General features: G+C 41.2%; 1 pseudogene across 1 annotated transcript in view; it reads left to right on the forward strand.

Annotated features, from left to right (window-relative positions):
- The first annotated feature begins 14,891 nt into the window (after positions 1–14,891).
- LOC144298129 (E3 ubiquitin-protein ligase RNF14 pseudogene) overlaps positions 14,892–16,037 on the forward strand; it is a 41,216-nt pseudogene continuing 40,070 nt past the window's right edge. Inside the window, exon 1 of the transcript XR_013365117.1 lies at positions 14,892–15,115. The product of XR_013365117.1 is annotated as an E3 ubiquitin-protein ligase RNF14 pseudogene (transcript). The remainder of the gene's footprint in view (positions 15,116–16,037) is intronic.

The following is a 16,037-nucleotide window of genomic DNA, read 5'->3' on the forward strand; positions in this document are numbered from 1 at the left end:
GCACAATAATAAGAAAAGATGTATTGAGGAGGGTAAGAAAGATAGAGTCACACTACCCTCATCACCCTCCCCTAAGCCCATGAAACCCAGCTCAGAAAGACAGTTTCCCTGTGAGAGAAGGAGTGTAACATGAGTACCCAATTGGCACAAGTAAGGAATAACAAACACCAGTTCAGAACAAATGGAATAGAGGCAGAAAAACAATAGAAAAGATTGACAAACAATGGGAAAAGGACAAACATTATATGATTTCATTCATACGGGGAATATAAAAAATAGTGAAAGGGATTATAGGGGAATGGGAAGAAAATGAGTGGGAAATAATCAGAGAGGGTGATAGAACACGAGAGACTCCTAACTCTGGGAAATGAACAAGGGGTAGTGGAAAAGGAGGTGGCGGGGGGATGGGGTGACTGGGTGACCGGCACTGAGGGGGACACTGGATGGAATGAGCACTGGGTGTTATACTATATGTTGGCAAATTGAACTCCAATAAAAAAAAATATACAAAAAAAAAAGATTGAGAAAACTTAGCTGGGTTTTTTTTAAAAAATGAACAAAATAGACAACCCTTAGCTAGATGAACTAAGGAAAAAAAGAGGGAAGAATTAAATAAAATAAAAAATTAAAGAGAGAAATTATTACACTACTGAAATACAAAGAATCATAAGAGATCACTATGAACAATTATATAGCAATAAATTAGATGATCTATAAAAATTAGATAAATACCTATAAACATCCAACTTGCTAAGACTGAATCATGAAGAAATATAAAAAATTTGAACACACTAATAATGAGTAAGGAGACTGAATCTGTAATTAAAAACCTCTCAGTGGAAAGGGAGGTGGGTGGGGGGTGGGGGTGACTGGGTGACGGGCACTGAGGGGGGCACTTGATGGGATGAGGACTGGGTGTTATACTATATGTTGGCAAATTGAACTCCAATTAAAAAAAAAATCTCTCAATAGACAAGCCTGGATGGCTCAGCAGTTGAGTGCCTTCAACTCAGGGCATGATCCTTGGGTCTGGGATCAAGTCCTGCATTGGGCTCCTTGTGGGGATCCTGCTTCTTCCTCTGCCTATGTCTCTGCCTCTATCTCTCTGTAGCTCTTATGAATGAATAAATAAAATCTTTAAAAAAAAAAAAACAACAACAACAGGGCATCCCCGGTGGCCCAGCGGTTTAGTGCTACCTTCAGCCCGGGGTGTGATCCTGGAGACCCAGGATGGAGTCCCACGTCGGGCTCCCTGCATGGAGCCTGCTTCTCCTTCTGCCTGTGTCTCTGCCTCTCTCTCTCTCTCTCTCTCTCTCTCTCTCTCATTCTCTGTCTCTCATGAATAAAGTCTTTAAAACAACAACAACAACAATAAAAACATCTCAATAAAGAAAAGCCCAGGACTATATGATTTCATTGGTTAATTCTATCAAACATTGATAGAAAAGTTAACACCAATACTTCTCAAACACTTCCAAAAAATCAAAGAGGAGAGAGAACACTCTCAAAGTCATTTTATGAGGCCAGCAATGTTCTGATACCAAAGGTAGTTAAGGACACTACAAGCAAATGAAACTACAGGCCAATATCCCTGATGACTACAGTTGTAAAAATCCTGAACAAAATATTTACAAAAAAAATTTAACAGCACATTGAAAGGATCATACACCATGATCAAGAGGGATTTATCCTTGGGATGCAATGACATTTCAACATATGCAAATCAATGAGATCCATCACATTAATAAAATGAAAGATAAAAATCATATGATTATCTACATAGATGCAGAAGAAGTATTTGACAAAATTCAAAATACTTTCATGATAAAAAATCTTGAGACATTGAGTCTGGAAAGAATACACACCACCATAATAAAATCCATATATATCAATCCAACAGCCAATATCATAACTGGATAGTGAAAGTTTGAAAGCTTTCCTGCTAAAATCTGAACAAGATAAGAGTGTATAGTCTCACCACTCCTATTCATCATACTACTAGATGTCCTAGCCACAATGATTAGGCAAGAAAAAGAAATAAAAGTCATCCAAATCAGAAAAGAAGATGTAAAATCATCACAATTTGCAAATGAAATGATCTTATATATAGAAACCCTAAAGATTCCACCAAAAATCTGTTACAACTAATAAAAGAATTCAGTAAAATTGCAGGAAACAAAATCAACATACAAAAATCAGTTGTATTTCTATACACTATTAACAAACCATCTGAGAAATATATAAAGGGAACAATTCCATTCACAATAGCATTAAAGACAATAAAATACTTAGGAATATATTTAACCAATGAGGTGAAAGATCTGTACAATGAAAATTATAAGACATTGATTAAAGAAATTGAAGAAAACACAAATAAATGGAAAGATATCCCATTTACATAGAGTGGAAGAACTACTATTTTAAAGTGTCTATACTATTTATGGGCATCTGGTTGGCTCAGTTGGTTAAGCTTCTACCTTTGGCTCAGGTCATGATCTCAGAGTCCTGGGTTGGAACTCTGTGTTGGGATCCCTGCTCAGTGGAGTGTCAGCTTCTCCCTCTCCCTCTGCCCTTCCTCTCAGTTGCTCTTGTGCGCGCACACACACACACACACACTCTCTCTCTCTCTCAAATAAATGAATAAATAAAATCTTTTTAAAAATGTCCATGAAGCCATCAATAGACTCATTCCAATGACATTTTTCACAGAAGTAGAAAAAGCAACCCTAAAATTTGCATAGAACCACAAAAGACCTGAATAACCAGAGCAGTCATGAAAAAGAAGAAAATAGGAGGCATCACAATCATGATTTCAAATTTTATTATAAAAGCATAGCGATCAAATAGTATAGTACTGTTTTTTTTAATTTATTTTTTATTGGTGTTCAATTTACTAACATACAGAATAACCCCCCGTGCCGTCACCCATTCACTCCCACCCCCTGCCCTCCTCCCCTTCTACCACCCCTAGTTCGTTTCCCAGAGTTAGCAGTCTTTACGTTCTGTCTCCCTTTCTGATATTTCCCACACAATTCTTCTCCCTTCCCTTATATTCCCTTTCACTATTATTTATATTCCCCACATGAATGAAAACATATAATGTTTGTCCTTCTCCGACTGACTTACTTCACTCAGCATAATACCCTCCAGTTCCATCCACGTTGAAGCAAATGGTGGGTATTTGTCATTTCTAATAGCTGAGTAATATTCCATTGTATACATAAACCACATCTTCTTTATCCATTCATCTTTCGTTGGACACCGAGGCTCCTTCCACAGTTTGGCTATTGTGGACATTGCTGCTATAAACATCAGGGTGCAGGTGTCCCGGCGTTTCATTGCATTTGTATCTTTGGGGTAAATCCCCAACAGTGCAATTGCTGGGTCATAGGGCAGATCTATTTTTAACTGTTTGAGGAACCTCCACACAGTTTTCCAGAGTGGCTGCACCAGTTCACATTCCCACCAACAGTGTAAGAGGGTTCCCTTTTCTCCGCATCCTCTCCAACATTTGTTGTTTCCTGCCTTGTTAATTTGCCCCATTCTCACTGGTGTGAGGTGGTATCTCATTGTGGTTTTGATTTGTATTTCCCTGATGGCAAGTGATACAGAGCATTTTCTCATATGCATGTTGGCCATGTCTATGTATTTCTCTGTGAGATTTCTGTTCATGTCTTTTGCCCATTTCATGATTGGATTGTTTGTTTCTTTGGTGTTGAGTTTAATAAGTTCTTTATAGATCTTGGAAACTAGCCCTTTATCTGATATGTCATTTGCAAATATCTTCTCCCATTCTGTAGCTTGTCTTTTAGTTTTGTTGACTGTATCCTTTGCTGTGCAAAAGCTTCTTATCTTGATGAAGTCCCATTAGTTCATTTTTGCTTTTGTTTCTTTTGCCTTCGTGGATGTATCTTGCAAGAAGTTACTATGGCCGAGTTCAAAAAGGGTGTTGCCTGTGTTCTTCTCTAGGATTTTGATGGAATCTTGTCTCACATTTAGATCTTTCATCCATTTTGAGTTTATCTTTGTGTATGGTACAAGAGAGTGGTCTAGTTTCATTCTTCTGCATGTGGATGTCCAATTTTCCCAGCACCATTTATTGAAGAGACTGTCTTTCTTCCAATGGATAGTCTTTCCTCCTTTATCGAATATTAGTTGACCATAAAGTTCAGGGTCCACTTCTGGGTTCTCTATTCTGTTCCACTGATCTATGTGTCTGTTTTTGTGCCAGTACCACACTGTCTTGATGACCACAGCTTTGTAGTACGACCTGAAATCTGGCATTGTGATGCCCCCACCTATGGTTTTCTTTTTTAAAATTCCCCTGGCTATTCGGGGTCTTTTCTGATTCCACACAAATCTTAAAATAATTTGTTCCAACTCTCTGAAGAAAGTCCATGGTATTTTGATAGGGATTGCATCAAACGTGTATATTGCCCTGGGTAACATTGACATTTTCACAATATTAATTCTGCCAATCCATGAGCATGGAATATTTTTCCATCTCTTGTGTCTTCCTCAATTTCTTTCAGAAGTGTTCTATAGTTTTGAGGGTATAGATCCTTTACATCTTTGGTTAGGTTTATCCTAGGTATCTTACGCTTTTAGGTGCAATTGTAAATGGGATTGACTCCTTAATTTCTCTTTCTTCAGTCTCATTGTTAGTGTATAGAAATGCCACTGATTTCTGGGCATTGATTTTGTATCCTGCCACGCTACCGAATTGCTGTATGAGTTCTAGCAATCTTGGGGTGGAGACTTTTGGGTTTTCTATGTAGAGTATCATGTCATCGGCGAAGAGGGAGAGTTTGACTTCTTCTTTGCCAATTTGAATGCCTTTAATGTCTTTTTGTTGTCTGATTGCTGAGGCTAGGACTTCCAGTACTACGTTGAACAGCAGTGGTGAGAGTGGACATCCCTGTCTTGTTCCTGATCTTAGGGGAAAGGCTCCCAGTGCTTCCCCATTGAGAATGATATTTGCTGTGGGCTTTTCATAGATGGCTTTTAAGATGTCGAGGAATGTTCCCTCTATCCCTACACTCTGAAGAGTTTTGATCAGAAATGGATGCTGTATTTTGTCAAATGCTTTCTCTGCATCTAATGAGAGGATCCTATGGTTCTTGGTTTTTCTCTTGCTGATATGATGAATCACATTGATTGTTTTACGGGTGTTGAACCAGCCTTGTGTCCCAGGGATAAATCCTACTTGGTCATGGTGAATAATTTTCTTAATGTACTGTTGGATCCTATTGGCCAGTATCTTGTTGAGAATTTTTGCATCCATGTTCATCAGGGATATTGGTCTGTAATTCTCCTTTTTGGTGGGGTCTTTGTCTGGTTTTGGAATTAAGGTGATGTTGGCCTCATAGAACTAATTTGGAAGTACTCCATCTCTTTCTATCTTTCCAAACAGCTTTAGGAGAATAGGTATTGTTTCTTCTTTAAATGTTTGATAGAATTCCCCAGGGAAGCCATCTGGCCCTGGACTTTTGTGTCTTGGGAGGTTTTTGATGACTGCTTCAATTTCCTCCCTGGTTATTGGCCTGTTCAGGTTTTCTATTTCTTCCTGTTCCAGTTTTGGTAGTTTGTGACTTTCCAGGAATGCGTCCATTTCTCCTAGATTGCCTAATTTATTGGCGTATAGCTGTTCATAATATGTTTTTAAAATCGTTTGTATTTCCTTGGTGTTGGTAGTGATCTCTCCTTTCTCATTCATGATTTTATTAATTTGAGTCTTCTCTCTCTTCTTTTTAATAAGGCTGGCTAATGGTTTAGCTATCTTATTAATTCTTTCAAAGAACCAACTCCTGGTTCTGTTGATCTGTTCCACAGTTCTTCTGGTCTCGATTTCGTTGAGTTCTGCTCGAATTTTAATTAACTCTCTTCTTCTGCTGGGCGTGGGGTCCATCTGCTGTTTTATCTCTAGCTCCTTTATGTGTAAGGTTAGCTTTTGTATTTGAGTTCTTTCCAGTTTTTGAATGGATGTTTGTATTGCGATGTATTTCCCCCTTAGGACTGCTTTTGCTGCATCCCAAAGATTTTGAACGGTTGTATCTTCATTCTCATTAGTTTCCATGAATCTTTTTAATTCTTCCTTAATTTGCTGGTTGACCCTTTCATCTTTTAGCAGGATGGTCCTTAACCTCCACGTGTTTGAGGTCCTTCCAAACTTCTTGTTGCGATTTAGTTCTAATTTCAAGGCATTATGGTCTGAGAATATGCAGGGGACGATCCCAGTCTTTTGGTATCGGTTCAGACCCGATTTGTGACCCAATATGTGGTCTATTCTGGAGAAAGTTCCATGTGCACTTGAGAAGAATGTGTATTCAGTTGAGTTTGGATGTAAAGTTCTGTAGATAGCTGTGAAATCCATCTGGTCCAGTGTATCATTTAAAGCTCTCGTTTCTTTGGAGATGTTGTGCTTAGAAGACCTATCGAGGGTAGAAAGAGCTAGATTGAAGTCACCAAGTATAAGTGTATTATTATCTAAGTATTTCTTCACTTTGGTTAATAATTGATTTATATATTTGGCAGCTCCCACATTCGGGGCATATATATTGAGGATTGTTAAGTCCTCTTGTTGGATAGATCCTTTAAGTATGATATAGTGTCCCTCTTCATCTCTCACTACAGTCTTCGGGGTAAATTTTAGTTTATCTGATATAAGGATGGCTACCCCTGCTTTCTTTTGAGGACCATTCGAATGGTAAATGGTTCTCCAACCTTTTATTTTCAGGCTGTAGGTGTCCTGTCTAAAATGAGTCTCTTGTAGACAGCAAATAGATGGGTCCTGCTTTTTTATCCAGTCTGAAACCCTGCGCCTTTTGATGGGGTCATTAAGCCCGTTCATATTCAGAGTTACTATTGAGAGATATGAATTTAGTGTCATCATGATAACTATTCAGTCCTTGTTTTTGTGGAATATTCCACTGAACTTCTTCTTAAAGGGGAATTTTAAGAGTCCCCCTTAAAATTTCTTGCAGAGCTGGTTTGGAGGTCACATATTCTTTTAGTTGTTGCCTGTCTTGGAAGCTCTTTATCTCTCCTTCCATTTTGAATGAGAGCCTTGCTGGATAAAGTATTCTTGGTTGCATGTTCTTCTCATTTAGGACCCTGAATATATCCTGCCAGCCCTTTCTGGCCTGCCAGGTCTCTGTGGAGAGGTCTGCTGTTACCCTAATACTCCTCCCCATAAAAGTCAGTGATTTCTTGTCTCTTGCTGCTTTAAGGATCTTCTCTTTATCTTTGGAATTTGCAAGCTTCACTATTAAATATTGAGGTGTTGAACGGTGTTTATTGATTTTAGGGGGGGGGTCTCTCTATTTCCTGGATCTGAATGCCTGTTTACCTTCCCAGATTAGGAAAGTTTTCAGCTATGATTTGTTCAAATACATATTCTGGCCCTCTGTCCCTTTCGGCGCCCTCGGGAACCCCAATTAAATGTAGGTTTTTCTTCCTCAGGCTGTCATTTATTTCCCTTAATCTGTCTTCATGGTCTTTTAATTGTCTGTCTCTTTTTTCCTCAGTTTCCCTCTTTGCCATCAACTTGTCTTCTATGTCACTCACTCGTTCTTCCACCTCGTTAACCCTCATCATTAGGACTTCTAGTTTGGATTGCATCTCATTCAATTGATTTTTAATTTCTGCCTGATTGGATCTAAATTCTGCAGTCATGAAGTCTCTTGAGTCCTTTATGCTTTTTTCTAGAGCCACCAGTAGCTGTATAATAGTGCTTCTGAATTGGCTTTCTGACATTGAATTGTAGTCCATATTTTGTAACTCTGTGGGAGAGAGGACTGTTTCTGATTCTTTCTTTTGAGGTGAGGTTTTCCTTCTAGTCATTTTGCTCAGTGCAGAGTGGCCAAAAGCAAGTTGTATTGGGAAAAGGAGAAAAAGAGAGGAGAGAAAGAAGGAAAGAAAAGAGAAAGAGAAAAAAAAGGAAGAAAAAAACGAAAAAAAAAAAAAGAAAAAGAGAAAGAAAAAGAAAGAAAGGAGAAAAAAGGGGGGTGGGGGAAGGAAACAAATCAAAAAGAAAAAGAAAAAAGAAAGAAAAAAAAGAACCACGGGGGAGTATCTTCTGATTCTGTGTACTTTAATCCCTTGGCTTCCCCTGGAAGTTGTCAGTCAGTCTAGCTGGTCTTCTGGGGGAGGGGCCTGCTGTGCTGATTCTCAGGTGTTAGCACTTGGGGGAGCTGCTGTGCCCCTGCCTGGTGCAGGGCTCAGTGGGGGTTGTTTACCCCGTGAGGCCCCAGGAGCAACAGCCCTAGTGGCGGGGCCAGCTCTGGAAACCTGGATTCAGCTCCGGCAGGAACTCCGGAGGTCTCTGTCTGCAGGGCCTGGAGGCTCCGGGCGGGGCCGCTGATCTGCTCAGCTCGGGGCAGGGGCGTCCTTGCTGTCCCGGGCCCTCCCGGCCTCTGCCTGTCCCGGGGGAGGCCGGATCCTGGGCTGTGTCCCGGCGCCCTGTGCTCCGGAGCCTGCGCTGTTGGATTCGCGCTCCCGCCCCGCAGCCCCCTCCGCGGAGCTGCAGCCCGAGCCCCTCCGTGCGCGCGCTGCAGCCCTTAGGGAGCTCAGCGCACTCTCCTGGGCGTGCAGTTGCTCTGTTACTGTCCCGGGGAGCCCGAGGGCATCCCCTCCCTTCTGGGTCCTGCTCCACCTCCCCGCGAGCCCCTTTCCCCCGGGAAGGTTGGTGCAGCTCCTGCTTCTCTGGGACGGGGCTCTCCTGTCCTGGGGACACTCGCCCCGGCCTCAGCCCGGCTCCTCGTGGGCCCCTCCCCCTTGGAGGCCTTTGTTTCTTTATTTCTTTTTCCCCGTCTTCCTACCTTGATAGAAGCGCGAACTCTTCTCACTGTAGCATTCCAGCTGGTCTCTCTTTAAATCTCAGGCCGAATTCATAGATTTTCAGGATAATTTGAAGGTTTTCTAGGTAATTTGGTGGAGACAGGTGATTTGGGGACCCTACTCTTCTGCCATCTTGCCTCTCCTCTCAGTATAGTACTGTTACAAAAATAGATACATAGATCAATGGAATAGTCTAGATCCCGGAGATAAATCCATGCATATGGGGTCAACTAATATTTGACAAAGAAGCCAAGAAGACTAAATGGAGAAAGAAGAGCCTCTTCAATAAATTGGTGCAGGCAAAACTGGATAAATACATGTGGAAGAATGTAACTGGCCTGTGTTATACTCTTCATACGAGTTAACCTGAAGTGAACTAAAGACTTAAATATAAGACCTGAAATAGTAAAGATCTCGAAGAAAACATAGGGGGAAAGCGCCTTGACATTAGTCTTGGTAACTTTTTTTTTTTTTTTTTTTTTACTGTGACAACAGTGTAAGCAACAAAAAGCAAAGTAAACAGAAGGGACTACATCAAACAAAATATCTCTTGCACTTATAAAGAAACAATCAGCAAGATAAAAAGGCAGCCTATGAAGTATGAGAAAATATTTGCAAACCATTTACCTGATCATACGTTCATATCCAAACATATAAAGAACTCACACAAGTCACTAACAAAACAACAAACAATCCAATTAGAAAAGGGGCGGGGGATCTGAATAGACATTTTTCCAAATAATGCATACAAGTGATCAACAAGTACACGAAAAGATGTTCAACATCACTAATCAACTAGGGAAATTTAAATCAAAACCATACTGAGATATCACCTCATTCCTGATAAAATAGTATTCTCAAAAGACAAGAGATAGAAACTGTTGCCAAGACTATGAAGAAAAGGGAACACTTGTGCACTGTTGGTAGGAATGTTAACTAGTATAGCCATAGAAAATGGAATAGTTTCCTCAAAAAATTTAAAATGGGACTCTACCACATTATCTAGCAATCCCATTTCCAAGTATATATCCAAGGAAATGAATTGTTGTCTTGAAAACATATCTGCACCCACATATTTATTGCAGTAATATTCAGAATAGCCAAGACATAAAAACCTATGTTCTATCAGTAAAAGAATGGATAAAGAAAATGGGATAAGTATATGTACACACAGACACACAAACACACACAATGGAATATTATTTAGCCATAAAAAGAAAGAAATGTTCTTTTGTGACCATATGGATGGACATTAAGGACATTATGCTAAGGGAGATATCCAGACAAAGAAAGACAAATAGTATATGTTCTCATTCATAATTGGAATCTTAAAAAGCTGAACTCAAATACAGAGTGGTGCTTGTCAGAAGCTGGGGGTGGAAAAAATGGGCAGATGTTGATCAAAGTGCACAAACTTCTGGGGCACCTGGTTGGCTCAGTTAAGCAGCCGACCCTTGATTTTGGCTCAGGTCATGATCTCAGGGCTCTGGGATTGAGCCCCATGTCAGGCTCTGCACTGAGCAGGGAATCTGCTTCAGAATTCTCTTTCCCTCTGCCCCTCCCCCTGTGCTCTTGCTCTCTCTCTCTCTCTCTCTCTCTCTCTCAAATAAATAAATCTTTTTAAAAAGTGCACAAACTTCTAGCTTTTGCAAATGAAAAATGTTCTGGGGATCTAATGTATAGCACAATGACTATAATTAACAATAATGTGTTATATAATTTAAAATTATTAATAGAACAAATCTTAAATATTATCATCACACAAAAGAGGTAATTATGTGAGGAGATAGAAGTGTTAAAAAGCCTTATTGTGGGGACGCCTGGGTGGCTCAGCAGTTAAGCGCCTGCCTTCGGCTCAGTGAGTGATCCTGGAGTCCCAGGATGGAGTCCCACATCGGGCTCCCTGCATGGAGCCTGCTTCTCCCTCTGCTTGTGTCTCTGCCTCTCTTTCTCTCTGTGTCTCTCATGAATAAATAAATAAAATCTTTAAAATATTGTGATAGTCAATTTGCAATATATACATGTATCAAATTACATTGTACACTGAAACTTACATATGTCATATCTCAATAAAGCTGGGGAAGAAAAAGAATGAATAGGGAATTCCTTTAAAAAAGAATGGAAAAAATAAAATTAAAAAAAGAATGGATGGGATACAGAAAAGGAAAGGAAGATGAGAAATGAATAGCATTTGGGTGCTGGTGTATATATAAACTGCCACAGAAATCTAGAGAAGGCACTCGGTTGCTACATTAGCCAACCTGCTGATCAAATAGGGGTAGGAGGTAAAAAATCACACCCTTCATTCAAACTCTAGCACCATGGTACCCACCGTGTCTTCTCCACCATAATCCTCACTCTCATGTGACAAGCTCTCTCTCCTGCCACTATCTTACTTACAGGAAGGAGACCTACAAGGGGCTTCCTGAGAGTGACACATTTTTCTGGCTAAAAACTCACCTGCAGTATTTTCCTCCCAAATGTCTTATATGGAAGCTGCAACATCCTATTCCCCCTCATCTGTAGTCACCAGAGGGACGGGTGGGAACATACATGCCATAAATGAGTATTAGCAAGGATGCATTTTCCTCATTCACCACATGTAGAGTGACCCAAGGCAGCCCAGGAAAATTCTACCTACAGTGGTACCCAAAATTTGTGTCAAAGGCCTTTGCTTCTCTCTACTCCAGACCAGCTCTTCTGACTTCATATTACCCTGAATCATTGTGCATTTCTGATACACCAATAAAATTAATATCACCTTTTAATATCTTCCCTCTTCTTTCTATTTTTTTAAGGATTTTATTTATTTATTTATTTGAGAGAGAGTGAGAGGAAGTAGAGGGAGAGAGAATCTGAAGCAAACTCTGCACTGAGCACAGAGCCCAATACCATGAATGGGAGATTAGGACCTAAGCTGAAACCAAGAGTCAGATGCTCAAGCTACTGAGCCACCCAGGCACCCCATGCTTTCCCTTTTCTGATCAGGAGAAAGAGACCACCTTTCAAATCCCAGCATGGTCTCTAACAATAATTTAATACCTAAACTCTTTAAAACTACTCTGTCTCAGAAATTGGATTAGAGATGGTTGCATCAGATGTCAAGTGTATATAGAAAAGGAAGTTATAGGGGCATGAATACTCTCGAATACTTGGGGAGATATTTTATATTCTCATTCTAAATCACCTCCAGAGATTCATTCAGCAAAGTCAGGGGCCAGAGGAAGAATGCTTTGCAAGAGTGGTCCCCCAATTATAATAAACCTCTACTTGATTTGAATTTCTCAACTCTTCCTAATCCTGACCTTATAACACTCACATTTAGATATTGGCAGGCCATTTACCCTCACTATACAATCATGTTTAAAATGAATTTAACAAATCATAAATCAAGTAACAACTACATCAACAACCAAAAACCTGCAATGTACCCTTTCTTTAAAAAAAAGAAAGATTTATTTATTTATTTATTTATTTATTTATTTATTTATTTATGATAGACAGAGAGAGAGAGAGAGAGAGAGGCAGAGACACAGGAGGAGGGAGAATCAGGCTCCACGCCGGGAGCCCAACATGGGACTCGATCCCGGGACTCCAGGATCGCGCCCTGGGCCATAGACAGGTGCTAAACTGCTGAACCACCCAGGGATCCCCCCAATGTACCCTTTCTAAGAGCTCCATGCATAGCATGCATACACATATGTGTGAGATACATCTATATATCTATATCTGTATCTGTATAGCTTTGATTTTCTCATGGGAAGAGATTGTTCAAAATAGTTCCTGGCAACCCTCATGTACTGTTGGTAGGGTGCAAATTGGTGCAGCCACTATGAAAAACAGTATGGAGTTTCCTTAAAAAGTTAAAAATAGAAATACCATATGATCTAGTAATTTCACTACTGGGTATTTACCCAAAGGAAATGAAAACACTAATTCAAAAAGTATATGCAGCATTATTTACAACAGCCAAGATAAGGAAGCAACCCAAGTGTCCATCAATAGATGAATGGATAAAGAAGATGTGGTGTGCATATATATACAATGGAATATTACTCAGCCATTAAAAGAATGAGATCTTGCCATTTGCAACAACATGGCTGGACCTAGAGGGTATAATGCTAAGTAAAATGTTGATCAGAGAAAGACAAATACCATATTGAAAATTCATACTTGGGATTTAAGGAACAAAACAAATAAATGAAGAAAAAAGAAACTCTCAAAAAAAACTCAGACTCTTAAATACAGAAAATGAACAGTGGTTGCAAAAGGAGAGGTGTGTATGGGTAGAAGAGATAAAGGGGATTAAGAGTACACTTATCTCGATGAGCACTGAGAAATGTACAGAATTGTTAAATCATACTGTACCCCTGAAACTAATATAACACTGTACATTAATTATATTTAAATTAAAGATAGTTCATGGCAATGAATTCTTCAGATGTCATGTTAAATAATCATTAAGGTCATTAAGGAAGCAGAACTACTTATAATTCTTGACGCATGAATTTTTACCTTCATTTTATTTGTAAACCCACTTGCAGTGACCATAACTACTCCAGTGTTTTACCGAGCATGGGAACAATTATACCTCACGGACAAGAGTAAAATACATCAAGGAAGAGGGAGATAAGAAGATGGAAAGTAGAAGAAAGGGGTGGTAATGAGGAGAGAATGATAGATCTGGAAAGGTAGAGGGGGGAAAAGAAAAGAAAAAGCTAATCATTGTAACTGAGCTCAAACCCAAGAAAGAAGCAACAACCTTGATTGTCTATAGGGATAGTTAAAGATTCTCTGGTGTTTTTGTTGTCTTTTGTTGCATTCTAGTGTGTGTGTTTACTTTAAATGCCAAGATTTGAAGGTATCTAGAAATATGTGAGCCTCCTGATTTCATTTACCTGCACTATCTTCTCTTACATTTACGGCTATTTATGGTCAATGAGAGTCATATTCAACAAAGTCTTTGAAAAATGGGAAAAGTACATTAAATACTTTTAATACAGAGCCAATTAATTGCTATTTTAATAACAGCTCTGCTGTGATCAACTCAGATGTCTTATTTGAATCAAATGAGGTTCTACTCTAGCCTAATACAAACTCTATCCATTCCAACCACACATTCAGTCTCCTTAAAACAAACACCTGACAAAACCTAACTCCAAACCCCAGGTCTATCTCCATCCTATGTCCACTCAATCCCCAATCCTAAGACAAACAAACACCCAACACCAATATCTAGCTTCAAGGCAATAACCAGCCCACATGGAAGCACCATCTACTTTAATTCTCAGTTTCACTCAACTGCAAGATTCATTCAACTACAAATATTTCCAACTCAGCCTATCATAAACCATCAGCCCAAACTAATTTCACAAAATACAATCACTCGAGGAGGGGCAAGATGGCGGAAGAGGAGGGTCCCCAAACCACCTGTCCCCACCAAATTACCCAGATAACCTTCAACTCATCCTGAAAATCTACGAATTCGGCCTGAGATTTAAAGAGAGAACAGCTGACACGCTACAGTGAGAAGAGTTCGCGCTTCTATCAAGGTAGGAAGACGGGGAAAAAGAAATAAAGAAACAAAAGGCCTCCAAGGAGGGGCCCAGCGAGGAGCCGGGCTGAGGCCGGGGCGAGTGTCCCCAGGACAGGAGAGCCCCATCCCGGAGACGCAGGAGCTGCACCGACCTTCCCGGGCGGAAAGGGGTTCGCGGGGAGTTGGAGCAGGACCCAGGAGGGCGGGGATGCCCTCGGGCTCCCGGGGACACTAACAGACACCTGCGCGCCGGGAGAGTGCGCCGAGCTCCCTGAGGGCTGCAGCGCGCACACATTGACCCGGGAGCTCCGCGGAGGGCGGAGGGGCTCGGGCGGCGGCTCGGCGGAGGGGGCTGCGGGGCGGGAGCAGCTCGGAGGCGGCAGCTCCAGCAGAGGAGGAGACTCCGACAGAGGGGGCTGCGCGGCTCCGGGAGCAGCTCGGAAGGCTCCGGCTGCGGCTCCGCGGAGGGGGCTGCGCGGCTGGAGCGCGAATCCAACAGCGCAGGCTCCGGAGCACAGGGCGCCGGGACACAGCCCAGGATCCGGCCTCCCCGGGACAGGCAGAGGCCGGGAGGGCCCAGGACAGCGAGGACGCCCCTGCCCCGAGCTGAGCAGATCAGCGGCTCCGCCCCAGAGCCTCCAGGCCCTGCAGACGGAGAGCTCCGGAGTTACTGCGGGGGCTGAATCCAGGGCTCCAGAGCTGGCCCCGCCACTGGAGTTGTTCCTCCTGGGGCCTCACAGGGTAAGCAACCCCCACTGAGCCCTGCACCAGACAGGGGGCAGAGCAGCTCCCCCAAGTGCTAAAACCTGAAAATCAGCACAACAGGCCCCTCCCCCAGAAGACCTGCTAGACGGACAAGTTCCAGGGGAAGTCAAGGGACTTAAAGTATACAGAATCAGAAGATACTCCCCTATGTTTTTTTTTTCTTTTTGATTTCTGATTGCTTCCCCCATCTTTTTATTCCCCTTTCTTTCTTTTTCTTTCTCTTTTTCTTCTCTTTTTTTCCTTTTTTTCTTCCTTTTTTCTTTTTCTCTTTTCTTTCCTTCTTTCTCTCTCTTTTTCTCCTTTTCCCAATACAACTTGTTTTTGGCCACTCTGCACTGAGCAAAATGACTAAAAGGAAAACCTCACCTCAAAAGAAAGAATCAGAAACAGTCCTCTCTCCCACAGAGTTACAAAATATGGACTACAATTCAATGTCAGAAAGCCAATTCAGAAGCACTATTATACAGCTACTGGTGGCTCTAGAAAAAAGCATAAAGGACTCAAGAGACTTCATGACTGCAGAATTTAGATCCAATCAGGCAGAAATTAAAAATCAATTGAATGAGATGCAATCCAAACTAGAAGTCCTAATGATGAGGGTTAACGAGGTGGAATAACCAGTGAGTGACAGAAGACAAATTGATGGCAAAGAGGGAAACTGAGGAAAAAAGAGACAGACAATTAAAAGACCATGAAGACAGATTAAGGGAAATAAATGACAGCCTGAGGAAGAAAAACCTACATTTAATTGGGGTTCCCGAGGACGCCGAAAGGGACAGAGGGCCAGAATATGTATTTGAACAAATCATAGCTGAAAACTTTCCTAATCTGGGAAGGGAAACAGGCATTCAGATCCAGGAAATAGAGAGACCCCCCCCCCTAAAATAAATAAAAACCG

This window comes from Canis aureus, chromosome 26, assembly GCF_053574225.1.
Source record: "Canis aureus isolate CA01 chromosome 26, VMU_Caureus_v.1.0, whole genome shotgun sequence".
Classification (NCBI taxonomy): Eukaryota; Metazoa; Chordata; class Mammalia; order Carnivora; family Canidae; genus Canis; species Canis aureus.